The sequence below is a fragment of the Tubulanus polymorphus genome, chromosome 2 (genome assembly GCF_964204645.1).
Source record: "Tubulanus polymorphus chromosome 2, tnTubPoly1.2, whole genome shotgun sequence".
Taxonomy (NCBI): Eukaryota; Metazoa; Nemertea; class Palaeonemertea; order Tubulaniformes; family Tubulanidae; genus Tubulanus; species Tubulanus polymorphus.
The window spans coordinates 3,071-30,958 of record NC_134026.1 but is presented as its reverse complement, the minus strand read 5'-3'; the positions used below and the strand labels follow the sequence as shown (position 1 = coordinate 30,958).

Here is a 27,888-nt window from a genome sequence, read left to right as displayed (position 1 = left end):
TAGATTAAAGCGGTATTCATCAGTAATTATCAATTTACAGTCCACCAAACAACATGGCGTCGATGAATGTGGGTTGATTGAGCATTTCGTCGTCGTTTTTGTTGTTATTTCTGGTCACGCTCAATTAATTACACACAGATAAAGGGAACCTGACTGCCTAGCTCTGATCACAACTCAGTGAGTAGCAATGCGTAACATGACATGAATCGAATAGAAACTAACTTGCGTTTCCTCAAATGTCACATAGATTGAGGACGACGAGCGAGTAGGAGGGGATAGGAGAGTGAGGCCTCCGACCAGACCCCTAAGGCTATAGCTCTATTTATTCCGGGTCATTCCTCAGGTCGACTCAGCGCTGAGTTGGCTGATATTTTGAACCATCAAGAGCTTACCATGATGGTCCAAACCTGAGTTCCATTCCACCGATTCCAGTCCAGTCAGTAGTCGGTACCTTTTTAACAAAAGTCAAATACTATTACTAGACCCGTTCATGCACACTCCATCCATCCAGATCCAATCATTCACATTCGTTATTTTGACATGAGAACGTCTTCATTGATAAATCAAGCAGTCAATTTTTAAACTAGTTGTTATTCTCTGGTATGCTGATTTAATCTACTACAGCAGATACAGTTTGAATGAGTGAGTGTGTTAGTGGGTGAGTGTGTGAGTGAGTGAGTGGGTGTGTGAGTGAGTGAGTGAGTGAGTGACCCCTCAACCTCAATAATCTTGGTCCAAATGGAATTTTAGCTCCTTACCTTTAGCTCCGTTTTTCTTGTATTACTCAGTGATAGAAGACTATAGCAGATATTCAGTCATTTAATTTTAAAACAAAAAGGTTTGTGATGTCATAATGATGTAACCTATGAATGAATGGTATTGATAGATTGAGTATGAATGGATGTTATTCATGGCTTATATTCATTGATCATAGGCTCCATGGTTTTTATAGCCTTTCAAATTCTTATGTTCAACTGTTGTGAATTGAGTGAATTTGACTCAAGTTTTACTCATAAAAGATGAAATAGAATGAACTCCTAACTCATATGAACTCAAAACTAAAACTCAAAATGAATTCCTAATTCACAATCTGTAGAACTGAATCCTTCAGAGTTATATTTACAAATACTGTGAACGCCTTTTGAATATCAATTAGAATGATTTGAGTTTTTATAGAGTTAAACTGTTTGTTATTAAATGTTTATTTAAGTTGAGGGTTGTTAGGCTTGTTGTTGTACCTACAGAGACCCGATGGTATTTTTCATTTCTGTCTCAGAATTTGAACAGTGATAAAGTAAATATTTGTTAGTTCAATCTGTATTGGACTCTGCCTATTCAGGGGACCCGGTCCCCGGTCAATTGTCAGGGAAATAAATGTGTGCTTTTCTATACGTTTCCATAGTTATTGTTTGACTCGCGTTTAGTGATAAGTCATTGAGCGACCAGCGATAAGTCATTGAACAGTGATAAGAAATACCTAATGTTTATCCATGGAAGTAAAAACAGTGAAAATCTCATTTTCAAATGAATTAATAAATTTATTGCCACAAATGTTTTTGGGAGCTACATTTCATCTCTACAGGTTTAATGCAATGATTGATTTGATATGATTATGAGTAATACACTGAGTGACAGATACTTGTGTTTATCCTGTTGCTTGTGGTTAAAACAACCATTTTCTATGAAGTAGAAATTAGCAAACAAAGCGTTCAGTTCTGATGACCATTTTACTGTTTTAACCCAACTTACAGCTGCCTACTGTTACTGATTTTCAGTGTATTGTTACTATTTTGTCCTGAGAAATTGTGATTAGTTTGGTTTTATCTGAACAGAATGTGAATTTTGATTTATTCTGAAATAAATTAAAGACAATAGGATAGGGACCCTTTACATCCTCAAAATCTTATATTTATTGCATTGTAAAACTCTATTGAGTGAGTTACAATCTCGTGTAGTTTTTCAAGGGCATTAAAAAATGAGGCCATAAATACTGGATCTACTTTCGCAGATGAAGGTTAATTCTTTCGGAGAATCATAAATTCTTTGCTGCCCGACTTAAAGAATGTGGCGCCATCTGTACCGAATAATCAGAACTACATATGATATAATTTCAAACTCGTAAAAATAACGTTACGTTTAGAATTTATAAATCATTTCCTCGAAACGTTTCTATTCTGATAGATTCATTATTAAAATAACCTCGAATTGGAAAATATTATGGTTTACGTTATAGCCTGATTCATGAGTTTCGTTATAAAGTAAATTAGTTGTATTTGTGTCGGATAGTTACAACTCATCGAAAACCCGTAAATGGGAACAATCAATTCTACAGAGTGGTTTACTTATATAAAAAATGTACAAACACTAAACAGCGGTTGGAGGGTGCTTTAACAATCCGCAGCGATCCCTTAAATACGACCCGGTCGAACGCGATTCTCGGTAACCATTGACAACCGATGTAACAATTGAATCTGTCAAATCTAGGAGCCGGAAAAACATACATGATTTTAGTATGATTTATTTGCAGACCCTTGAGATGGCAATCAAAGGAAAGCAGTATTCATGAATGATCATTCAACATGTCAGTCATTTATTAGAGGATATTAGTAGATTGTGTTTATGGGACGATGGTTTAAATTTCCTCTTTCTGTTTTCTAGGTGCCGTAAATAGTAAAATACTCATTCATCGTAATAAAAGAAAAGCAGAAAGAGAAGAGAGAGAAGAGAGAGAAGAGAGAGAGAGGAGATAGTCACAGAGGATATTTATACATAGGGTAAGTTTCTGATAGAATCTTCTTAATTCCGATCATTTGGGATTTACGAAATTCAACCGTTTTATGGGAAATCCAGATTAAAAATCATTTTCTTGTATATTGTTGAACAAATAGATTGCAAATATTGTCCGAACTGGACCCAAATTCAGATTAAGCGGGTTTTACTGTATTTGCTTAGGAACAAACTTTTTGTAAACAAAAAAAATGGTTTACATTATGGAAAAAATAATTGATTTAAAATCTTGAAATACTTTCTCATGTTCTGACAATTTTTGATCATCCACACTTGACACGCGTTCAGGACTTCACCCGATATTTTAGATCAAAAATGATCTGCAAAAACCAGACATTAGACATTTTATCAATTGATCGTCCATATTTCACAAGTGTTCAGCGCTTCACCTGAGACATTTTTTTAAGCGAAAATGAACTAAAAACATATTTATATAAATGAGTGTTTATGAGTAATGGAAGATTGACCTGAAGTTGGTGTTGACAGCAGTATACGTACTACAGACAGCAGCTGGTTCCTGGTGTCTCCTCCATACTGACTATTATTTATAGAATCTCAACCCATATTGAACTTTCACACTAGAATAAGCCTATATCATGATGTTATGGACATATATATATATATATATATATATATAGTGTGTATTGATATGAAATGTTTAATGAACTGATTAATCTATGGCTGATTTGAGTTAAATGAGTTGAAGCCAAACATCTGTAAAATAAGGAGTTCACCTCGTAGGTCAATCATACTCCGCATCACCAGTTCAGAGTTCCAAGCAATAGTACATTTTGTTCAGTACCGATTGTATTATCAAACATTTAGCCTAAGAATTTTTGAGTTTAACCCGGGGACCAGGGGGACCAGCAAGCAGAGGTGAAACTCATAAGTTGTTAGACTGTTTTTAGAACCAAAATGAGTTTAGACTGGTTTTAGATATAGGCCTGTACTGGCTCGGACTGTAATGAGTTTAGACTGGTTTTAGATATAGGCCTGTACTGGCTCGGACTTTAATGAGTTTAGACTGGTTTTAGATATAGGCCTGTACTGGCTCGGACTGTAATGAGTTTAGACTGGTTTTAGATATAGGCCTGTACTGGCTCGGACTGTAATGAGTTTAGACTGGTTTTAGATATAGGCATGTACTGGCTCGGACTTTAATGAGTTTAGACTGGTTTTAGATATAGGCCTGTACTGGCTCGGACTATAATGAGTTTAGACTGGTTTTAGATATAGGCCTGTACTGGCTCGGACTGTAATGAGTTTAGACTGGTTTTAGATATAGGCCTGTACTGGCTCGGACTGTAATGAGTTTAGACTGGTTTTAGATATAGGCCTGTACTGGCTCGGACTGTAATGAGTTTAGACTGGTTTTAGATATAGGCCTGTATTGGCTCGGACTGTAATGAGTTTAGACTGGTTTTAGATATAGGCCTGTATTGGCTGGGACTGTAATCAGTTAGACTGGTTTTAGATATAGGCCTGTACTGGCTCGGACTGTAATGAGTTTAGACTGGTTTTAGATATAGGCCGGTACTGGCTCGGACTGTAATGAGTTTAGACTGGTTTTAGATATAGGCCTGTACTGGCTCGGACTGTAATGAGTTTAGACTGGTTTTAGATATAGGCCTGTATTGGCTGGGACTGTAATCAGTTAGACTGGTTTTAGATATAGGCCTGTACTGGCTCGGACTGTAATGAGTTTAGACTGGTTTTAGATATAGGCCGGTACTGGCTCGGACTGTAATGAGTTTAGACTGGTTTTAGATATAGGCCTGTACTGGCTCGGACTGTAATGAGTTTAGACTGGTTTTAGATATAGGCCTGTATTGGCTGGGACTGTAATCAGTTAGACTGGTTTTAGATATAGGCCTGTATTGGCTGGGAAAATCTGATGAGGAAAATAGATTTTTCCTGGTGTAATTAAATTCTCTTTCATATGATATTTTTTTTTTTTTGGATTGATTAATTGATTCTGGTTTTATCTGTTTTTTATCTGTCAGTGAACTGATGATTTTTAATTAATTCACTGCATGTAGTGTTTATACTGTTATAGGATATCATATATGATTATTGTTATATCGAAATGAGATGTTTGGTATTTAGAATACTGAAGTGGTTGTGAACTGCTTTATCTCAAGTGGTTTTAATTTTTATTATTGTCTTCGAGTGAAAGAAATTCTTTGGATTCTCAACGCAGCCATTAAATGTAATGTATGTCATTGTGTATGTCATTGTGTATGTCATCTTCAGGTAGCTGGCCCCTCAACCGGAGCACCCCCTCTGCCTGGACCCTGCACTGCCCCTCTGCCTGGACCCTGCACTGCCCCTCTGCCTGGACCCTGCACTGCCCCTCTGCCTGGACCCTGCACTGCCCCTCTGCCTGGACCCTGCACTGCCCCTCTGCCTGGACCCTGCACTGCCCCTCTGCCTGGACCCTGCACTGCTCCTCTGCCTGGACCCTGCACTGCCCCTCTGCCTGGACCCTGCACTGCCCCTCTGCCTGGACCCTGCACTGCCCCTCTGCCTGGACCCTGCACTGCCCCTCTGCCTGGACCCTGCACTGCCCCTCTGCCTGGACCCTGCACTGCCCCTCTGCCTGGACCCTGCACTGCCCCTCTGCCTGGACCCTGCACTGCCCCTCTGCCTGGACCCTGCACTGCCCCTCTGCCTGGACCCTGCACTGCCCCTTAAGCCTAAATCCATAGACATTTCATAATCATAATTCTTATTTTTGATCATCCACACTTCACGTGTGTTCAGTGCTTCATCTGAGACATTTTTAATTGAAAATGAACTACAAACACCAGACATTAGACATCTTGTCTGCACACTTTCAAAAACTGATCATCCACACTTCACGCTAAAATATCAAATATTTGAAGGGGTGTTCAGGCCTGAGTTGAATGGTATATATTTGATACCTGCTCGATATCTGAATACTTTATTTATCAGTGAATATATATCAATATATATATATTTCAAACTTCAAAATGTAATTTCATGTTTCAAGTTCTACTGTTCTGATTAGTGTTGAATTTATTTGATGGATTATAAGAAATTCAGATGAAACGTCGTGAAATTTCTCTTACATTTTACACAAAAAATGAATAAATGTAAAACCTGAATTAATAATTGGTGAGATTTTTTAGATGATGAATATGAAACTGATGAGAATAAAGTGAATTTTACCTATGAATAGACATCGTTTTCATCCTCATATTTCATTTAATGTTGAAGACGAATGTCAGATGAGTTGTGTAAAAACTCAGGGAGTGGCTCGGAGTGGCTCGTCGGATGTCATATTAAAGGCTGTTTATATTTTCTGTAGATGTGTATTCAATATTCCACTGTTTACCTGATCAGTGACAATGAGTGAGAGGGGAGAGGGGAGTGGGAGAGAGAGTGAGTGGGGAGTGGGAGGGGGAGAGGGAGAGAGAGAAAGAGAGAGGGGAGTGTGAGGGGAGTGAAGTGGAGAGAGAGAGTGAGGAGTAGAGAGGGGAGTGAAGTGGAGAGTGGGGAGTAAGAGAGAGAGGGGAGTGGGGAGTGTGAAGGGAGTGAGACACAGATCTGTGTGAGACACTCAGTTTTATGTTCGTTTTATAAGTCACTGAAGTAGGGATATTTATCTTTACGCTTTTATAGCATCACAGAATATTATTCACGGTAAACATTTACAGGATTCCTTCCTCGTCGTCTTCATCCGAGAATTTTATATTTATGGCTGCACATTTTACTTGCTGTAATTAATCGTTTGCATTTAATCTAGTCTCAGGGGCTACCCGTCTCAGGGGCTACCCGTCTCAGGGGCTACCCGTCTCAGGGGCTACCCGTCTCAGGGGCTACCCGTCTCAGGGGCTACCCGTCTCAGGGGCTACCCGTCTCAGGGGCTACCCGTCTCACGGGCTACCCGTCTCAGGGGCTACCCGTCTCAGGGGCTACCCGTCTCAGGGGCTACCCGTCTCACGGGCTACCCGTCTCAGGGGCTACCCGTCTCAGGGGCTACCCGTCTCAGGGGCTACCCGTCTCACGGGCTACCCATCTCAGGGGCTACCTGTCTCAGGGGCTACCCATCTCACGGGCTACCCGTCTCAGGGGCTACCCGTCTCACGGGCTACCCGTCTCAGGGGCTACCCATCTCAGGGGCTACCTGTCTCAGGGGCTACCCATCTCACGGGCTACCCGTCTCAGGGGCTACCCGTCTCACGGGCTACCCGTCTCAGGGGCTATCCATCTCAGGGGCTACCCGTCTTACGGGCTACCCATCTAAGGGGCTACCCGTCTCAGGTATCTATGTGCCACATGTTTCTATTCTTGGAATCAGGAAAAAGTTAGAGAATTTGAATTTTTTCGTGTATTGTTGTTCTTGCTGGTGACGAGTGACACAAGGAACCTCTTGATAAGAAACAACCCTCACTGAGGATATCTTTAGTCGTGGAAATATGAGAGAATTCTGGGATATGTTAGAAGAACCCTGGCAATCGGGTAAAATGTAGTCTTCATCCTTCGTTGCGTGCAGTATATTTTTAAAGGCTTGCTGCAATTTGCTGATAAATCATGAAATATTCGAGTCAGTCACAGTAAATACGTGTTTACGTCTCTGTGCCAGCACCAGATAGAATACAGGGCTCCATAGTTATTGTATTGACTCCACTTGTGGCAAGTGAGGATCCACCAGGTGTCGCTAGTGTGAAGTAGGACATCAACTACTGCCAATCAAGGATTCCACTTTTCTCATAATTATCAATGAAAATTATACCAAACACTGAGTAAAACAATCAGTGGTTCCTGTGATAATGTATATATTCTGGAGCCTAAAAATTCAGTTCAAATTAGATTTTGAAAATGATCTAAATGTGAACGAGTAAAACTGGAGCGCTCGTCACGCCATCTGGTGGGATAGCTGGTGTTTCCCATTAAGTCGACATCGTAGGACGCATTTTTTACCGATTCGTAGCATGTTGCTCGGCGATTGTTTACGGCCATTTGCGCCGCGCCAGAACCTTCAACATAGAACTCGTAGTGCTTACATCGACGCAGATTATGGCTCGTAAAATTCCGGCTTGCCCATAAAGTGTCGTCTCGGTGGTAAGGCTCATTAAAGAGACAATGGTCTAGCATAGGAATAGCCTTATTTGCTCGAGTTTTATAGCTTCGCTAGATGCCCATGCAGAACTGATTAAAAACAGCCAGCCAGCCAGTCTCTCTTCTAGCTATACATGACATCTAACAGTACTATGAGCAGGGGTAGAACTAAAAACTGTGTATATGGGACAGGAGGCTGCTGATTTATGAATTAACTGACCATGAGGGGGATGGGGGTGTGGTGGTCCTCTCCAGGAAAAATAGGCCCAGCTTCTAGACGCAATTTCCTGGACTATGATTAGATAGGAACTGTATTCAGATCAGTGAGAATGGTATGAACCCAGGAGGTGTGGACAGACATGCGATGTATTCAGATCAGTGAGAGTGGTATGAACCCAGGAGGTGTGGACAGACATGCGATGTATTCAGATCAGTGAGAGTGGTATGAACCCAGGAGGTGTGGACAGACATGCGATGTATTCAGATCAGTGAGAGTGGTATGAACCCAGGAGGTGTGGACAGACATGCGATGTATTCAGATCAGTGAGAGTGGTATGAACCCAGGAGGTGTGGACAGACATGCGATGTATTCAGATCAGTGAGAGTGGTATGAACCCAGGAGGTGTGGACAGACATGCGGTGTATTCAGATCAGTGAGAGTGGTATGAACCCAGGAGGTGTGGACAGACATGCGATGTATTCAGATCAGTGAGAGTGGTATGAACCCAGGAGGTGTGGACAGACATGCGATGTATTCAGATCAGTGAGAATGGTATGAACCCAGGAGGTGTGGACAGACATGCGATGTATTCAGATCAGTGAGAGTGGTATGAACCCAGGAGGTGTGGACAGACATGCGATGTATTCAGATCAGCGAGAGTGGTATGAACCCAGGAGGTGTGGACAGACATGCGATGTATTCAGATCAGTGAGAGTGGTATGAACCCAGGAGGTGTGGACAGACATGCGATGTATTCAGGTCAGTGAGAGTGGTATGAACCCAGGAGGTGTGGACAGACATGCGATGTATTAAGGGCAGTGAGAGTGGTATGAACCCAGGAGGTGTGGACAGACATGCGATGTATTCAGGTCAGTGAGAGTGGTATGAACCCAGGAGGTGTGGACAGACATGCGATGTATTCAGGTCAGTGAGAGTGGTATGAACCCAGGAGGTGTGGACAGACATGCGATGTATTCAGATGTATACAGGTTCAGCCTGTTATTTAGGTTCAGCCTGTTATTTAGGTTCAGCCTGTTATTTAGGTTCAGCCTGTTATTTAGGTTCAGCCTGTTATTTAGGTTCAGCCTGTTATTTAGGTTCAGCCTGTTATTTAGGTTCAGCCTGTTATTTAGGTTCAGCCTGTTATTTAGGTTCAGCCTGTTATTTAGGTTCAGCCTGTTATTTAGGTTCAGCCTGTTATACAGGTTCAGCCTGTTATTTAGGTTCAGCCTGTTATTTAGGTTCAGCCTGTTATTTAGGTTCAGCCTGTTATTTAGGTTCAGCCTGTTATTTAGGTTCAGCCTGTTATTTAGGTTCAGCCTGTTATTTAGGTTCAGCCTGTTATTTAGGTTCAGCCTGTTATTTAGGTTCAGCCTGTTATTTAGGTTCAGCCTGTTATTTAGGTTCAGCCTGTTATTTAGGTTCAGCCTGTTATTTAGGTTCAGCCTGTTATTTAGGTTCAGCCTGTTATTTAGGTTCAGCCTGTTATTTAGGTTCAGCCTGTTATTTAGGTTCAGCCTGTTATTTAGGTTCAGCCTGTTATTTAGGTTCAGCCTGTTATTTAGGTTCAGCCTGTTATTTAGGTTCAGCCTGTTATTTAGGTTCAGCCTGTTATTTAGGTTCAGCCTGTTATTTAGGTTCAGCCTGTTATTTAGGTTCAGCCTGTTATACAGGTTCAGCCTGTTATTTAGGTTCAGCCTGTTATTTAGGTTCAGCCTGTTATTTAGGTTCAGCCTGTTATTTAGGTTCAGCCTGTTATTTAGGTTCAGCCTGTTATTTAGGTTCAGCCTGTTATTTAGGTTCAGCCTGTTATTTAGGTTCAGCCTGTTATACAGGTTCAGCCTGTTATTTAGGTTCAGCCTGTTATTTAGGTTCAGCCTGTTATTTAGGTTCAGCCTGTTATTTAGGTTCAGCCTGTTATTTAGGTTCAGCCTGTTATTTAGGTTCAGCCTGTTATTTAGGTTCAGCCTGTTATTTAGGTTCAGCCTGTTATTTAGGTTCAGCCTGTTATTTAGGTTCAGCCTGTTATTTAGGTTCAGCCTGTTAGTTCTTCATCAGTGTTTCTTTTTTTTATTCATATCTCTCGAATCTTTTGATAATTGATGTGATTGATGCCGTTGCCATGGTTATGTAAAACCTCTGGCAACCCAATTTTTTCTTACATACTAATATATATATATATATATATATATATATATATATATATATATCCTCCTCGCTCCTCTCTTCACTCCCCTCCTCCTCATTCCTCCTCCTCACTCTCCTCCTTGCTCCCCTCCTCACTCTCTCCTCTCATGCTACCATCTCTGAGTGAAAATAAACGTTATCAGATAAATGCAGAATTTTCGGGTTAGATAGCTAGTGATGATACGATGTGTCGCGCACTGGAGCAGAATTTCATTCGAAAATTCAATTGAATTTTAATTTATGTTTTGTCGGTGCGTTGAGAGGGTCGACTGAACTGAAATACTATCAACAAAATAATCAGCAGTTTTAGATATAAATGTTGATTGTTGATTAAAGTAATAAATGACTGTATGTTGACAGGTAAATCTATCAGTCATGTCAGGTAACACCAGCGCCCGCCCGGGAAAATTTTGTAGATATTTCGAATCAAAAAATTAAATATGATAATAAATCGAATTTTTGTAAGTTATGGCATTATGCGTATGTTTATTGCTAACTCAGTTTTAGTAGATGTTTGATGAATGCGAGACTTCCTGAGATTTCGATATATCAAGATATAGGGTTCAATGTTTGCCATATTCGGGACCTGGTTTCATTGACCGGGTCTCAAATTTAATATTTTGGTTTATTGCTATCAGTTAATCCAAAAACAATTCAAACACGGGACCCTGTCGGTAAATCATGTGTGAAACTCGGCTCAGGATTTTAAACTTTAAGGAACTGCTAATTAACGCATTTACTCATTACTTCATATAGTAATTATCACCAAAAGGTTACAGTGCAAATCTTGATAAATCAGGGAAGCTTTAAACAGTCTTCCACGTCTTTGAAAGTCGAGGAATTATAGCTGAAACTTTAGGTGTAATGTTATTATCATTTGTTTTGCCGTCCGTGTGGAATTTGTTGTATGATGATCACGTGTCAAGGTCGTGTTGAGTTGAAATATTAGAAATATGAAACATCGAGGAATTTTAGAGTCGAGTGTTGGAAATAACATGTAAACTAGAAAAGAAAGGTCGTGGAATTTGGTAGATTATTCAGGGTGGTCACTTATCTGGAAATCAGCATTTTATAAAAACAAGAAGCTAAAAGTGAGAGATATTTATTGAGATATTTTGATCGGGCGTAAAATCAAACAGTTTCAGTCTATGTTTTATGTATTTGAATTGTGTTTATTGATCAAATCAAGTTGGGGAAAACAATGCGCTTGTCAGGGAATAATCGGGTTAATAGAATTATAGCCATCTTAGATGAGAGGGGTGTCGATGACTGTCCGATGGGTTTTGGGTATAAAAACAACAGAAATCTAAAAATCTCTGGCCGGTAAAATGAAAATTCGATAATTTTTCCTAGAATACAATTAGTAGATTATACTTCACTGCATGTGTTTAATCGCGTTAATGACTCTTCACTGGAAATGTTTCTTAAACGAAAGCTTCCTTGGAAATTATAATTGGTTCCTAGCTCTCTCAGATGAATCTGTTTCCAGAAACCGGTGCTATCTAATGGTTGCCACTCACTACTGCTAATGTTATGTAATAAAGTTGAATAGATTTCTGTGTAAAAGATCTGCAGTCTGTTATTTATGGCAATATTTCATACTTCAGGAGTTACAGATAGACAGAGCAGGAGAGAGAGAGAGAGAGGGAGAGAGAGAGAGAGGGAGGGAGAGAGAGAGGGTGGGAGAGGAGGCTTCCTGATAAATTGCACACATTTTCCAAGTAATCCACCCCATAAAGCTATAGATGCCTGAGCTAGCTAATGGATGTATGATATATGCTTGTAACACAGTCACCATCTCTAACACTAACATCTCTATTTCTAGTCTCTCGTCCCCAGTTAAACTCCTGATGCCGTCACCGATTAGAAAGCTTTCTGACATTTTAAAAACTTTTTTTCTTCACCTTTATAACTGTCATTTGACTCCTCACTCAAATGCCAGTTATAAATATCTGTTATTGCAAAAAATATGTTTTTTTCTGCGCTTTTAATAAACTGGCATTTGACGATGACATCGAGTGCAGCCTTGAATTTACGGTGAATTCAAATTTGCTTCGGATGAAAAACAATTGTTATTTTGATGCGTGTGACTCTCAGAGAGTGATGAAGGTTAGTTCAGATAAAGCATGATTCATCATCTCACTGATTGCCTTCACTTACATCAGTATCAGTATCAGTATCAGTATCAGTATCAGTATATGACCTTTCGGGTAATTTTACTAATGCATTCATATTTCCTTTTCCTAAATCACAACCTTTACTTATTTCGTCAAGTGTTGATGTCACTTGATATTAGTTGAGTGACTGAAAGCCATCGGGTTGATGACCATAGCATCCATATACATATATATTGAGTACTCAGTCTCTCTTCTGCAGGGAGTACCCGTTCCTCCTTCAGGCCGGGAGTACCCGTCCCTCCTGCAGGTCGGGAGTACCCGTCTTCCTGCAGGTCGGGAGTACCCGTCCCTCCCGCAGGCCGGGAGTACCCGTCCCTCCCGCAGGTCGGGAGTGTGTAGTGTAGTGTGTGTGTGTGTTCAGCAGATGAACTCAGTTGAATATCAAGGTGAAGAAGTCATCGAAGGTCTGACTATGAATTTTGACTAATGAAAGGCGTGGTGTTGATTGGTTTATGTAGAGAATAAGCGCGTTATTTTTTTCAAGTATCTACTCGAGGATCGTGACCAATCTGTTATGATTGTTATGGCGTATGTGCTTCTATATTTGTTTAAGATAAGTGAACACAGCCACTGTAGTGATCGTTTGGTTGACAATGCTCTATCTCTAGTACCCGGACCACCACACATCACCACTTTGTGTGATATAAGTCAAAAGCGAAATCTATTTCAATTCAGTCGTTTTTCTCAGAGTTTGTTTCATTCTCATTGTAAACTCTTTTATTTTTCCTCTTCCCCGAAATGAAACTGCTTTTTTCTATTTTTGGAAGATAAAGATTTTTTTACGCGTTACAATAATGTTTATATATATTGATACCTAGTATAGGGGTTCTGTGTGAGTGTATGAGGGGTTCTGTGTGAGTGTATGAGGGGTTCTGTGTGAGTGTATGAGGGGTTCTGTGTGAGTGTATGAGGGGTTCTGTGTGAGTGTATGAGGGGTTCTGTGTGAGTGTATGAGGGGTTCTGTGTGAGTGTATGAGGGGTTCTGTGTGAGTGTATGAGGGGTTCTGTGTGAGTGTATGAGGGGTTCTGTGTGAGTGTATGAGGGGTTCTGTGTGAGTGTATGAGGGGTTCTGTGTGAGTGTATGAGGGGTTCTGTGTGAGTGTATGAGGGGTTCTGTGTGAGTGTATGAGGGGTTCTGTGTGAGTGTATGAGGGGTTCTGTGTGAGTGTATGAGGGGTTCTGTGTGAGTGTATGAGGGGTTCTGTGTGAGTGTATGAGGGGTTCCGTGTGAGTCGATGTGTACTACTTCATCAATATTGATGTTAAAAAAAAATAATTACAAATGTGAATTTTTGCAGTTGTTTTGGAATTTAACTTTTATCATTTCATAACTGTTGTTTTATTTCAGATTTTTTGATAAGATTATTATGATTATTGTTGAGAGGATGTGCACTATGCTATCGATATATCGCGGTTAGACTGGTTGCCATTCAATTCAAATTTTTGATATACTCGAATACGATATCAAGAGATATATGTGATATTTTTCAAGGACGTCAATTAATTTAGTTATTTTCTATTTTCCGAGGATATCAAACATTCGATATTTAACCGATGCGACAAAGTTTCTGAATTATTAGATCGATCGTTTAGATAGAAGAGAGATGAACCAGGAAGGTTTTCTGATCTCTGAGCTGTATGATACCCGTTCGGTGCGATCTCATATATCATTATGATTAGGTTTTGTTATCATATATAGTAAGACTACAGTTGATATTTTGTGAATATATTTCAAGTGTTTTGCGGTCAAAGTGTGGAAGCATTCGGTGCAAATTGTGTTTTTATTACATAATGAAAACACCTGACTCAATCGCACACATCAATCAATCAATCAATCAAAAATAAATTATCCCGAAATTCTTCTAAGTTAAAAGCATTTTTTTGCTGCCGAATTTGACACTGACCAAAACATCGCACCAGGCTTGCTCCAAACTTGCTCACTGGTTCTGTAAGGGATTTCATCTCAATTGTTAGAGTATTGTTTTTATGTTTAGTAATGAGTGATAGATTTACGCGACACAGGCTCTAATTAGACACATGCTTAATGTGTTTCGGGGCTAAAATCATCTCCTTATATTTCCAACTTTTAAGCATTCGGTTGCCGTGATAGATAAGTATCGTCAATGTGGGATTTATTTATTGTATCGGTTTATCATATTTATTGTTTTTATTGTATTCAATGATTTAAACGGATAGAATGATAAATTGTATTAATGTCTTTAAGTTTTATCAAGTGACAGTTTGATATAAAGCGATAGAAATTCATTTATGATTTATCGCTTTGAACTGAACGTCAGCAAAGTTTACGTTGTTTCTATACGCCACTAGAGGTCTCTGTATATTCGTTCCCTAGTCACTTCTTGAGGTTTCCTCGCGAGGTTTCATTTAGAATCGACGCAAGGCTTCATCGCGAATCACAGGTAAGATTAACGATGTTATATAGATTTCTACAGACAGCAGGCGTGGACCCGCATGGTCTAAATCAGACCTGTACAAAACGGGATACAACTTGATTTATTAACTACGATGAATCTTGTATACGATAATTTATATTTGAATCAATGATTCTTTTTGTCGAAGACATGAAATAAAATGAATTTTACGCTGTATAATTGTAGAGTGTCTCAATAGAGTTTCACAGTCTTACATTAGTTACATTGAATAAATAACATCTCCGTCCTCTCCGTCCTCTCTCTCCTCTCTGTCCTCTCTCTCCTCTCTGTCCTCTCTCTCCTCTCTGTCCTCTCTCTCCTCTCCGTCCTCTCCGTCCTCTCCGTCCTCTCTCTCCTCTCCATCCTCTCTGTCCTCTCTGTCCTCTCTCTCCTCTCTGTCCTCTCTCTCCTCTCTCTCCTCTCTGTCCTCTCTCTCCTCTCCGTCCTCTCCGTCCTCTCTCTCCTCTGTCCTCTCTGTCCTCTCCGTCCTCTCTCTCCTCTCCATCCTCTCCGTCCTCTCTCTCCTCTCCGTCCTCTCTCTCCTCTCTCTCCTCTCTGTCCTCTCTGTCCTCTCCGTCCTCTCTGTCCTCTCTCTCCTCTCTGTCCTCTCTCTCCTCTCTCTCCTCTCTGTCCTCTCTCTCCTCTCCGTCCTCTCCGTCCTCTCTCTCCTCTCCATCCTCTCTGTCCTCTCTGTCCTCTCTGTCCTCTCTCTCCTCTCTGTCCTCTCTCTCCTCTCTGTCCTCTCTGTCCTCTCTCTCCTCTCTGTCCTCTCTCTCCTCTCTCTCCTCTCTGTCCTCTCTCTCCTCTCCGTCCTCTCCGTCCTCTCTCTCCTCTGTCCTCTCTGTCCTCTCCGTCCTCTCTCTCCTCTCCATCCTCTCCGTCCTCTCTCTCCTCTCCGTCCTCTCCGTCCTCTCTCTCCTCTCTGTCCTCTCTGTCCTCTCCGTCCTCTCTGTCCTTTCTGTCCTCTCTGTCCTCTCTGTCCTCTCTCTCCTCTCCGTCCTCTCTCCCCTCTGTTCTCTCTCCTCTTTCCTCTCTGTCCTCTCCGTCCTCTCTCTCCTCTCCATCCTCTCCGTCCTCTCTCTCCTCTCTCTCCTCTCTGTCCTCTCTGTCCTCTCCGTCCTCTCTGTCCTTTCTGTCCTCTCTGTCCTCTCTGTCCTCTCTCTCCTCTCCGTCCTCTCTCCCCTCTGTTCTCTCTCCTCTTTCCTCTCTGTCCTCTCCGTCCTCTCTCTCCTCTCCATCCTCTCCGTCCTCTCTCTCCTCTCTCTCCTCTGTCCTCTCTGTCCTCTCCGTCCTCTCTCTCCTCTCTCTCTCCTCTCTCTCCTCTCTGTCCTCTCCGTCCTCTCTGTCCTTTCTGTCCTCTCTCTCCTCTCTCTCCTCTCTGTCCTCTCCGTCCTCTCTGTCCTTTCTGTCCTCTCTGTCCTCTCTGTCCTCTCTCTCCTCTCCGTCCTCTCTCCCCTCTGTTCTCTCTCCTCTCTGTCCTCTCTGTCCTCTCTCTCCTCTCTCTCCTCTCTCTCCTCTCTGTCCTCTCTGTCCTCTCTCTCCTCTCCGTCCTCTCTCTCCTCCGTCCTCTCTGTCCTTTCTGTCCTCTCTCTCCTCTCCGTTCTCTCCGTCCTCTCCGTCCTCTCTCTCCTCTCTCTCCTCTCCGTCCTCTCCGTCCTCTCCGTCCTCTCTCTCCTCTCTGTTCCCATAAAAACATAATCATAAGATCATGATGAAACAGTGTGTATTGTATGGATAATTCAGATCGCACACAGCCAGAAACAGTCGGCTAAAGGTTTCTTATAGTTAATCATTTACCTGGTTCTACGTTTAGTTCTTAGAAGGAATCTCTGATTCGTCCTTGATCTCTTAACATTTTATGTTAAGAAAGGGATTTGTTTTTGTCGGTTTTGTGGTTTATTCGGAGATACTGCAGAAAAACGTGATATCTGTCACAGTAACGAGATTGTTAGATATAAGACCCAGGGTTATTTTGATGAGACATGAAACCGGCGTCAAACATCTTACTTAAAAACAGAAAGATCTGGGTACGTCCTATATTATTATATTCCTGTAATCAATCTCATTGTAAACTCTGTTCAAGTCAGATTTATTAAAATTAGATGCTTTCCTAACTGGATCTAGGATTAGGTAGACCTGAAAATAGGAATTGGCGCTTAATTTGAAATCGCAGATTTGGCGAGGGCTGCGAGCTTGTAAGATTAGAGGGGTTCCTGGTATTCCCACAGAAGATTTAGGACAAAAAGGGGCTTTTGAAGCTCGAACTGAAGCTTGAACCAGCTGATCTTGATTTATTTTTAGTCTTTTCAAAATTTTCCCTACAAAAATAATTTTTCCAGGGACTTTTTGGAGGGCACATCTAGAAGGGGATGAACCAGTCGTCCTGCTCCACCCCCCTAAATCTGACCTAAGCCTGACAAATTTTGCCCTGACAAAAACTGTGTCCAATTTGACAGAAGTCGTCTGTAGTTTGCGATACATCTTGATATAAAACGTCGTTAGATTTTGTTACGAATAGGAGACTTTTATATAAATATCGTGGCTTTTGAAATTGTTTCAAGTATTCATTCTAAACCGATGCAGTTGTTAAGAGTTGTAGGTAGATCAACTTACTGCTTAAACGGTGTTCCTGTCCATAAACTATGTTAATACTAGTAAAAATGTAATGGTGACCTAGAAAACGATGTTTTAGTTTGGTTTTTGATAGATTGGTGGCGCCACGTGTAATGCGTATACTAGCACAGACTGCACATATACTGCACTATCGTCAGTGTCTTGTAGTACGCATACTAAAAGGCTTTAGTAGTGATATACAGAATGCGTGAGCAGCCACCAGTGCAGTCACCTCTCACTGAGTGACGCCGCGACCTATTTCATTATTAATATTCATTCTTCTCAATTCGGATATAAATTTCATTCATTTAATCGTCGTAAGTATTCATTTTTTTATTTTCATCTTTTTTTTTAGTCGGAACGAGAAGTTATGTCGGAACAGTTCGAGGGTCGGGGGTCACTGTGTGTTAGTCGTAACGCGATGAACTTCAAATAATTAGAAAATCTCTTCATTTAAACGTTAGTTTCATCTGTGAAATTAATAAAATTGTTAAATTTTCAGTTTGTTATATCTGAGTTAGTAAGCGAGGTTTAGCAGTATTAACCCCTTCCTCCTCTCTCCTCTCTCCTCTCTCTCCTCTCCCTCCTCTCTCTGACTCTAGTCTACTGAAGTAGATATAAATAGATAAATAGATATTTCAGTCAGTGTTCAAACAGATAAATACTATTTAAAATAGCGAGAGCTTCTACTATTTATATATAGACATGTACTTTCTACTAACTGGTTCGGTCGGTCGGTCTGGTCGGTCCGGTCCGGTCCGGTCCGTGTCAGTCTGTGCGTGCGTTCACTACCGCTAACACCAACTATAACTATTCATTTCAACGAATGTCTTTGTGATTTTTCAGGAACTTTGAACTATTATGTTTTAACGAGAGCGAGTTATTCTACGCACCCTCGCCATTCAATAATGGATTCAGTTCTTCTTCTATTCATATGAAATTCCTTTGAAAACCGTTTGGTATAAATCGATATAGTCTCAATGTAGGTTGTTATAACATAATTCAGTTCTCATATAATAATAGGTAATATAATATCAGAGTCCCGCCTGTGTACACATAATTACTAGTAAATCCCTGCTGAGGTTAATTATATAAAATTTCAAATTCATATCTACGCTTTAACGACTTTACTCAGCGATTAATTAGCGCGATGTTTGATGAGGATGATCTGAGGGGAAATCAGTTTTAAGCGAATTAGTGTAAGATAAACTTTCTCTCTCTCTCTTCCTCTCTCTCTCTTCCTCTCTTTCTCTCTCTCTCTTCTCTCTCTCTTTCTCTCTCTTCCTCTCTCCTCTCTTTCTCTCTCTCTCTCTCTCTCTCTCTCTCATGTTTTCTATTGGGTTTGTAGTTCCAATAAAGTTAGATGTTTAGTCAGCTATTCTTCCGTTGCACAAAGAAAACTCATCTCCAGTCATATTTGTTCAATCATGAAAAAAACCGAGTCAAGTTTTTGCCGAGATACGACCGGGGCGGTGGCCAACAGTGGTGGGTGGTGTATGTATAAAATGCAGCTATTATCGAGGTCACGTCTAGGATCGGATTCAGGGAAGGATGTACACCTAGAATAAGGCACGCAAGAAATCTCATCTGAAAACAATTTCACAGGGATTTTCAGCCTATGTATTCTCCCTCGAATAATTCTCCCTCGAATAATTCTTCCTCGAATAATTCTTCCTCGAATACGCCTGTGATGATATCTTCAGCCTTATTAGTTAATCTGATTATTCGAATTTACAGATGCGCCTGCCCGGCCTGTGAACAGTTGGCTAGAGAAATTACGAGAGAACCGTGTTGTTCATTTTATAAACAGCTGTTGATTAATGAGTGAATAGTGAATACTAGTATTTCAGTCGTGGAGACTGGATTCAGCGGGGGTTCCTTTCAAATGGTTCATATTTGTTTCACACATTAGAAAATCGATCTACTTTCCTCCGTTGTATAGACCGAGATACTGAGAGATAGCGGTGAAATATCTCGAGTTATAACGAAATTAGAAATTTCTCTCAAATCGGACGGTTAATTTCCTACTGGATATAATAGTGAACTATCGGTTTTAACGAACAGATTTTTTGTTACTGTTCAGCTGCGTAAAGATTGTGTCAGTTCAGAAAATGAGGAATAAATAGGAAATATTTAGTTTTTGGTGTAATTTTTGCTGTGGAATTTTGATTACTACGCGAGGTTCAGTAACTCCTCTATCATCCCGTCGTCTGTGTATGATTTCTATTTTTAAAGTCTAATTGAGATTTAGTAGCAAAACGTGTCAGTAGTGAATGAATATCGATTGTATATAGCTGCTGCTGCTGCTGCTGCTGCTGCTAATATATTATTACTTTATTCTATCGTCAGTGGATAGAAATATTATTGGATTTTGATGCAGAATTGTGTAAAGCAGCAGCTAAATCAATACGATTGATAAACTACAAAAAAACGAATGAAACTAGTTGAAACCGACAGACATTTCTCCTGCTCACAACTCCTGCTCACAGGCTGCTGCTCATAGCTCCTGCTCACAACTCCTGCTCACAGCTCCTGCTCACAGCTCCTGCTCATAGCTGCTGCTCACAGCTCCTGCTCACAGCTCCTGTTCATAGCTCCTGCTCACAGCTCCTGTTCATAGCTCCTGCTCACAACTCCTGCTCACAACTCCTGCTCACAGCTCCTGCTCACAACTCCTGCTCACAACTCCTGCTCACAACTCCTGCTCACAGCTTCTGCTCACAACTCCTGTTCACAGCTCCTGCTCACAGCTCCTGCTCACAACTCCTGCTCACAACTCCTGCACAATTCCTAGGAAATAGTTAATATAAAACAGGAAGTGGCTGAAACACGCAACACGTACACTAGATATTACTAACTATCGGTTATAATGAACAGATGTTCTGATCTCCTGAAGTTCGAGATGTAGTAAGACATCAGTTTTATTACTTTGAGGTTGAAACGAGAGATTCTATTCTACAATACGACACTGGGTCTTTTTTCTTGTGCTAGTTTTTGGACACACCTCTAACGATAAACGCTTCATGTTTAACTAGTGGTCAAACTGTAGATAAATAAAACTAGAAAATACAGATGACTGAATAAGTAATAAGTAACACTGAATTCTTTAGTATTGTATTGAAATGGAACTCCACTGGCTGCCGGCCACCAGCGGGCCACCGGCGGGCCACCGGAGCTACGTCTTAGTTCCCAGAAATGAAATCCTAAACTATTATTTCATGGTGGCCTAAATTCTTAAAACAGCGCGATTAATAAAATCTGTCTGGTTTTACTAGAGTTTTTTTTAAATGTTTCTATTGTTCAACGTTGTGTAGAATTTCATATTATTATTTGACCTATTTTCTGTTTTAATACATTTTTTACGACGTTGAAAATTGTTTTTTCGATAGTGAAATATTTCGCGTTAGCTGCTGATTTTTTTACAGTATGTTGAATACGGTTTGAATGAATTTCATGCCGAGTCTCGTTATTTTTCTGACTTTAGTTTCGGTTACAGTAGTTTATGGCATTTATCAACGAGGATAATTGAAGATCAACTCATTGAGTTCTATGTTGTTAGAAGGTTTTTTCAGTACACACCAGATGGTGCAATACATATAGATATAGGATAGATATAACATTCACTTTCTCATTCAATGTTTGGTGTAGATTTCACCGAAAATCCAGCAATTGAGAAATGAGGAAGCAAAACTTTCTCGTACACAAATAGTGCCGAGTCCTCCTCTCCTTAGAAAATTTGAAATAATGGTTAATTTCCCGAAAACAACACCTGGCGCCCCCTGTGTAAACCTCACTCGCCACAAGTAGCAGTGACAGTACCTCTTATTGTAGCCGTATTTAGTTTGCTGAAATTCTAGAAATATTTGTAGATTTTCTATTGTAAGGAATCGAATCGATTCCTATCGTGATTCATCACGAGTAAAGAATAAACGAAGTCGCAGCTTGAAACCGCTGTTAATGCAGTTAATGTTTACTCAATGATTCGCCGGTCGGTCGGAGTCGTCTCTCCGCTGCTGAGATCTACAAATTATAGTAATTGCAACAAGAGATAAAACAATTGTTTCTTTCCATAGTTACATCAATAACATGAGAAACAATACGAATTCAGTGATCTTTACAGTAGGTTCTAGACACAACAGACACCCCCCCCTATATATACGCAGCAGACACCCCCCCCCCCCATATACGCAGCAGACCCCCCCCCCCCTATATATACGCAGCAGACAACCCCCTCCCCCCCCCCCCCAATATACGCAGCAGACATCCCCCTTTCACCCCGGTTAAAATATCTACTGCTCCTTGAATATATCGAATTGATATCAATTCTCAGACTAAAAGCTTTGCAACTTCACCAGCCTAAATTGTAATTCAGCCTGTGGGGGGGAATACTCCATATATAATTGATGTGTGGGGGAATGCTCCATATATAATTGATGTGTGGGGGAATGCTCCATATATAATTACTAAGTGATTAGTTGTAATTGTTTATTGATGGAACCTTGACCCAGTGAATTGTTTATACACAACAGAAACAACAATCTTTATATCTTCATAAATATTATAAACCAGACAGAAGAGTTTTAGCCGGGAGTAAGACTCATTATTGACTTCTGCCTTCTGACATTTAGTTCTTGTTCACTTCGACCTTTTACCTTCAGAGACCTCTCACTCACTCACTCTCTAATTACTTCCTTTTGTATCAGCTGTGTTCAATTTTGGATAAAAAGTTTTGACATTTTATTCCTTTGTGATGAGGTAATATTCGGCGGTGTGGGGGGGAGGGGTGAGGGGATTGATTTAACCGGTTGATGTTTTTGTCTAGTTGTTTGATATAGATGTGATGTGCGTGTTGATTTTGATCAAACAAACTGAGTCTTTACAAAGAGTTCTACAGTTAGTAGTGAAACTAACAATAGCATCGTGTGCTGTTTAACTGTTGTTCCAGACAGTTATTGCTCTACAAAGTATTAGAGTTTATATTTGAAAAATAGTTGCTCGAACGAGAATGAAGCTTAATTTTCTATACTTTTCCTGAGACCAAAAAGCTTCCCTATTTCAGCGGTCTAAATGTAATCCTGAAACTGAAACTGCAGTCAAACCAACAGCTGTTGAATGCCGATTTTTTGCCGCTGTTCGAACCTTTTTTTACAGAGAAAATCAAATTTACCCAAAATCCGATATAAAATCAAGTATAATTGGTGTATGACACTGTTATAGGATTCACTTGTTTTTTTGATATATCAGTCATTCTGTCTGATCCACTAATTACTGCTGTTTTTACTGTTTCTATTAGACTTTGCTTCGTAATAACGAATTGTAGACGTTTCTAAGATTTACGACAATCTGGCGACTACTATAAAATGTTATATCGTCTGTTTCCCCTTATCGTCTGTTTCCCCGTATCAGGGTTTGCGTTGTAGACTTTTCAAAGATTTACGATGTCCATAAAATTTCAATTCCTAAAAAAGATATGAGAGAGATGTGTATGCGAGGAGCGACGGACGGCGGGCGGGTATGATTGGCTCGGGCGGGTATGATTGGCTCGGGCGGGTATGATTGGCTCGGGCGGGTATGATTGGCTCGGGCGGGTATGATTGGCTCGGCGATTGTATTTGTATTTCTGGAGTATCTGTAGCATCAGTAAGTTTATATACCCCATTCACTCACATAGTATTTTATATATGTAAGTGGCCTACATATTTGCCATAGTCGCCTGGAGCTCTCATACACGTCGTGCTTTATTTACACACAGCTAGAATTACTCCTAAAAAACCTCTACATATTTGATGGTTAATCCTAGCATTAAACATAGTAATTAGGATGCAATTCTCTAATGACTCGGGTTCGTTATAACGAGAAATCGCTGCCGCCAGTTTTTGATGCTCTCAAAGTCAAACTCGAGAAAATAAACCGTGTGAAATGATTAGAATTTTATCGTTATTTTATGTAGGTTCGGTGTTTTGTGAAGGCCATCGTCGAAACACGCTTTCGACCAATAATAGACCATAATCTAAACTAGTGCGAATAGTTTTATGGTAATTTTATGTCGCGGTTTGATAGTTAGGCATTTTATATAAATGATCAGCATTAAACACCGACCGCTGAACACACGGGACCCGTGTGCGCCCGGCTGTACACGCGGGTCCCGTGTGCGCCCGGCTGTACACGCGGGTCCCGTGTGCGCCCAGCTGTACATGCAGGACCCGTAAATTCTATGTGTGACCCCCCAAAAACTAGAACTGAAAATTCAAAGACTGTTAAAAATCTTGAAAAAAATTAAACACCGCTGTGTAGTGCTAATCTTAGTTGAGTGACCCCTCCTGGGATTTGAACCTGGGTCTGCAGTTTTCAAGGCCGCCATGCTAACCACTAGACCACTGAGCTCTAGTGGCTAACTTGGTCAGGTAGTTTGTCTGGTCAGTGTGAACAGTGGTGACCAGTCAGTCATGGTGGCTGGTCAGTGGTGACCAGTCAGTCATGGTGGCTGGTCAGTGGTGACCAGTCAGTCATGGTGGCTGGTCAGTGGTGACCAGTCAGTCATGGTGGCTGGTCAGTGGTGACCAGTCAGTCATGGTGGCTGGTCAGTGGTGACCAGTCAGTTATGGTGGCTGATTGTCATTTTCTCATTATAAAACTTTATTATTAGACAATTACAACTAATTTGTATCATTATTCAATTCTGAATCAGTTCTTAATGAGGAAAATGAAACATCTTTTAGGGTGAATAACATAATTAGTTATTTATATCTAAGTTACACCAAAATAAACAGTTAGATCTCATACACACGTCTAAACAAATACAAATGGTGTATATTGAGATGAATTAATTATATTACTACACAAATTCCTAATTCAGTGAATCTGATTGGATGATGGAAATTTGTCTTTTTTAGCTGAAATAAAAAGGGTGAATTATTGGAGGAGTTAACACATGGAGATCAAGGACTTTATTTCCATTACCTCCCCCCCTCCTGGACCCCTCTCCTGGACCCCTCTACTAATCATGATTGATCTAATGCGGTTATTGTAGAAGCCTTCATTGCATCGATTTTTCAACTGTATTTTTTTGTGCAATTATATAATTCTAGGAACTAGTGATCCATATATCATACACACAGCCCTGGTACAGTTCATAGAACCTGTTTTAGATGTGCTTTTATTTACCACGAGCTAGCAGCGAGCGCCGGTGGCAGAGCACCGGCGCTGCGAAGAGCAGCTATAAATAACAGTTGTTGGTTTCTGGGAATTACGACCTCATTCGCACCGAAGAGTCGCACGTACAATTCTCTTTTCCATAGAATTCATCGCACATAACAGCAGTTTATCAAATCTGTCATTTCATCCATTAATTCAGGGCGACACAGAGCGAGAGAGAGAAATATAATATTTCTTTGATAATCGATTATCGCCAGAAATACCTGACCAAAAAAATAATTATTAATTTCTTGGAAACTGTGGCTCGTGTTCTGTTTATGTGTTTGGGTGTTTTTTCTAGAAAATTAGTTTTCGTTTATTTCTAGGAAACGTTTCCTCTTTATCCGACGCTGATAAACGATGTGAATATTTTAAACACACTGAATTGCCCCTCGGGGAATAATAAATTAAAATCGTTTTTATTTCAAAAACTCGTTTTCAGACCGGATACAAAACGTTCTTATTCCTATATATCTGCACCCGGTTTCATGGAAATGTTTATTAGAATTTTAAATACTTTTCAAATTTGATTTTCTGGAATCAAGTTCCTCGATATTCATTGATAAAACTTCTTTCATTATGTGGTTGAGAATGCGTTGATTATAAGACTTTCTTATTAAGCCCGCAACAAATGTTGATTGTTAATTCTGAATCGGGAAAATAATGCATCGTTTAAGGAGTAAAATGTTAATTAGAATTTCAAATAGAACTCTATTTAATTGTTTTGAATGCTTGAATCTTCGAGATATTTTTCATCGAAGATTAGTAAAACAAAAGCCCAGTCAGTTTCATCCATTTCTAATGCTTCAGTGCACGCAGAAAAAGTTGCTCGAATGCAACAAAAATTGTACCTGTTTTTTTTAATTCTTAGAAGCCGCGTACATAGAGTGAATGGGTCTCGTCGTCGACCACAGAAAAGAATCAAGAGAAGAATTGATACTTTGATTTCGTTAGAAACTAATGGCGAATTTAACCTGAATTTCTGTCAGTGATTTATATAACCTACTGTTTACCAGTTTTTTATTGTCAGTGCAGTAATTTATTCTCGTAAAGAACTCCTTTGAAATGAGTTTAACAGATCCAACTACTAGAGTGTGTGGTATTCATTTTACTGATAGTATTATATAACATACGATGAATTCATCCCAGTGCAGTTTGAGAATAACTTCACTTCTTTTTAGTAGTCCGTTTAGGGAAGGTGTGATGATGTCGATTTTCTGAATGCCCTCCCGTTTAAAACTAGGCTAAAACGGGTCATAAAAATTGGTGAAGTATTTCGGCCATGTGGCACTAGGCCAGCTATACGGCTCCATTGTAGATTTTTATAAGCCTTTGAAGTTTTGCCGACCGATCATTTATCTGAGAGTTCAGAGAGAAAGCTACTTTAGTTTGATGAGAACTATTACTGAATTATAGCCCATAAATCTGTATATTGTATCTGTGTGGGAGAGAGGGAGAGATCACTGATATAAATGGTTATTGCTCTAAATACATTCAAGAGATATATCAGATAGACACGCTTGCCTGCCTCTCTATACCTCTCTATACCTCTTTGTCCGAGTCTCGCACTCGCTCTCATCCTCTCTGCCTCTCAATCTCTCTTCCTAGCCTCTCTCTACCTCTGCCTCTCTTCCTCTTGTTCTTTCTGTTTCTCCTCTCCAGAGCTGCGGCTCAACTGTTCCTGATTTTCAGTATTTGTTACTCTCTTATTACGAGAAATACTGCATCCCTGTGCCTCCTTTCAGAGGTTGGCAGCCCTGTGCCTCCTTTCAGAGGTTGGCAGCACTGTGCCTCCTTTCAGAGGTTGGCAGCACTGTGCCTCCTTTCAGAGGTTGGCATCCCTGTCCCTCCTTTCAGAGGTTGGCATCCCTGTCCCTCCTTTCAGAGGTTGGCAGCACTGTGCCTCCTTTCAGAGGTTGGCAGCACTGTGCTTCCTTTCAGAGGTTGGCAGCCCTGTCCCTCCTTTCAGAGGTTGGCATCCCTGTCCCTCCTTTCAGAGGTTGGCAGCCCTGTGCCTCCTTTCAGAGGTTGGCATCCCTGTCCCTCCTTTCAGAGGTTGGCAGCACTGTGCCTCCTTTCAGAGGTTGGCAGCACTGTGCCTCCTTTCAGAGGTTGGCAGCCCTGTGCCTCCTTTCAGAGGTTGGCATCCCTGTCCCTCCTTTCAGAGGTTGGCAGCACTGTGCCTCCTTTCAGAGGTTGGCATCCCTGTCCCTCCTTTCAGAGGTTGGCATCCCTGTGCCTCCTTTCAGAGGTTGGCATCCCTGTCCCTCCTTTCAGAGGTTGGCATCCCTGTGCCTCCTTTCAGAGGTTGGCAGCACTGTGCCTCCTTTCAGAGGTTGGCAGCTCTGTGCCTCCTTTCAGAGGTTGGCAGCTCTGTGCCTCCTTTCAGAGGTTGGCATCCCTGTGCCTCCTTTCAGAGGTTGGCATCCCTGTGCCTCCTTTCTCCTCTAATTTGGTCTCATTCTCTAACACTCAAATATTATGGATACTAATCAGGCCTCTTTCCCTCCTTAATGTTACCAATACAAACTTGTGCGATGCACAGAAGGATAATCACTTTAGAATCACTAATCCGGTTAATCCGCTTTTCAAATTAGTAAATGGTAAAAAATTAGTAAATGACTTTGTTAAATATTTTATTTGTGAATATCGGATATTTAATCTCTATAATCCAGACTCTCTGCGGTTATCGGTTGACTGTCTGTGTAATGTCAAGGCCACCCAGCGGTAGGAAAGCTGCTTATAGGTTTTATTTATGAGGCTTTTTATGACTTTGGAAACGTAGCAGCCATTTTCTCTCTCTCTCTCTCTCCTCTCTCAACCTTGGCACAGATCTTCACAAGCATTATTATTTACATTAATCCCCTCAATATTCAACATATGTTTCTAATTTCTTTACTTTCAGTATTAAGAAAGTTAGAAGATTAACAAACCTTACATAGATTGATCTAATACTCATGGAGAGGCTGTCTTTCGTTAACACTTGGAATATGACCGACTTTTCTAAGTTTTGGTGAGTACGACTTCATTCGTGGTTCCCGCAGGACGACAGGTAAATTGGAGAATTATTTGGAATTCAATAGATTTCCTGGGAGATGTTTGGGAAATGAATTCGTTACACTTTGTGTAGTATAGACCTGCGTGCAGTTTCCAGCGCTCAACTATTAACAGTTTTTGACCAATTTTCTCATA

General features: G+C 40.7%; 1 long non-coding RNA gene and 1 pseudogene across 1 annotated transcript; one reads left to right on the top strand and one right to left on the bottom strand.

The window, feature by feature from the left end:
* Positions 1-55: 55 nt before the first annotated feature.
* On the top strand, positions 56-27,888 carry LOC141899555 (uncharacterized). Its single transcript, XR_012618634.1, has 3 exons — positions 56-177; positions 2,659-2,774; positions 27,602-27,888. It is a non-coding gene; the product is annotated as an uncharacterized LOC141899555 (long non-coding RNA).
* Positions 15,093-16,036, bottom strand: LOC141899988 (uncharacterized; annotated as a pseudogene).